This window comes from Priapulus caudatus, unplaced genomic scaffold (assembly GCF_000485595.1).
Source record: "Priapulus caudatus unplaced genomic scaffold, Priapulus_caudatus-5.0.1 Scaffold163, whole genome shotgun sequence".
Taxonomy (NCBI): Eukaryota; Metazoa; Priapulida; class Priapulimorpha; order Priapulimorphida; family Priapulidae; genus Priapulus; species Priapulus caudatus.
Genome location: NW_014577224.1, coordinates 289,690 through 291,362, shown reverse-complemented (window position 1 = coordinate 291,362; position 1,673 = coordinate 289,690).

Sequence of the window (1,673 nt, the reverse complement as noted above, 5' to 3'; positions counted from 1 at the left end):
AGATATCGTCGCAGCAGCAAGATACGTTGTTGACGCCGTTTGAGCCAGCGACGATGTATGAGAGGCGGGTAATTGTGTTTGCTTGTGCCGTCACACAATATGTATGAAATATATATATCATATATATAATAATATATATATATATAATATATATATAATATATATATAGTATATATATATATATATATACTAGTGGACACAGATACCCTATAATGCTACTATATATGTACTCCTGATATACGAGTGAGCAATATCTTATATATATATATATATAATATATATAATACGTATATATATTATATCGATAGTATATACTATATATATATAGAGCACTCGTAACAGCCGGCAGTGACCTAAACATGAACGGTTGCGGTTCAGTGATGCGGTGAAACGAACTAGGTTGCACGTTAGGGATTAAGAAGCGCAACAACTCGAGCACATGCTGCATCGCTGCTGGCTTCAGCTGGGCGCTATGGTGGTGTGGTGGTGGTGTGGTGGTGCTGCTGCTGCTGCTTGCTGGTGGTGGTGGTTGGTGGTGCTGCTGCTACTGCTACTGCTACTCTAGCTGGCTGCTGCTGCTGCCTGCTGCTAAGTTGCCTGAGCTAGCTGCTGCTGCTACTGCTCGGTTGGCACCTACAGCTCCCCTCGTGTTACTACTTACTAGCTGAGGGCTTCGCTGCATCGCTACTGTCCTACTACTAAACTGCTCCGCTAGCTAGCTTGCTAAACGGTTACTACTGCTGCTGCTGCTGCTGCTACTGGCTGCTGCTACTGCGCTGTTGCTACTGTTACTGCTACTGCTAACTGCTGCTCGCCTGCTGCTGCTGGTTACTACTGCTCTGCTGCTGCTGGCTGCTGCTACGATATATAGAACGCTACCGAGCTGAAGCTGGGGTGAAGGAGGAAGGCGGTTCCGCAATCCTTGTGGATATTGCACGCAAGCACGACACTTGAGCGTTGATTGAAGGGATGGCGGCATAATAAACCAACATGATTTCGTGCGCGCACACACAGAAATGCCACCCTGATTATAAATTTCCTGTCGAAGAAGAAGTATCGACATGAGAGTAGACCAGGAAGTTCGGCTAATGTAATGCTGTGTGCTGTGTGTGTGTGTGTGTGTGTGTGTGTGTGTGTGTGTTTGTGTGTGTGTGTGTGTGGTGTTGTGTTGGTGGTGTGTGTGTGTGTGTGTGTGTGTGTGTGTGTGTGTGTGGTGTGTGTGCGTAAAGTGTGTTACTTTTTCATCGACTTCTTGTTCACCCTCTCCTCTCCGTGACTTACACCCCCCATCTCTCTCCCGCCTCCCCCAACCACACATACACACACACACACACATCACACACACACACACATCCACATACACACACAACAACACCAGTCACACCACACACACACACACACACACACACATACACACACACACTCCCTTCTCTCTCCCTCTCTCTCTCTCTCATCTCGTCCTCTCTCTCTCATCTACTGTGCGTGTGACTGTGGCTCAGTCGTGTGTGGAAAGAGAGTAGTGTGTGCATCGGTGTACTCCTCGCCTGCCAGCCCCCCGTAAACATGATCTTCGTATAGATTTAGGCATTAAGCCAGCGGTCAAGTATTAAACTTCACTTGGCCCCGTCACGATGTAAACCTATCAACACATATACACGCTCGTGCAATTTCAC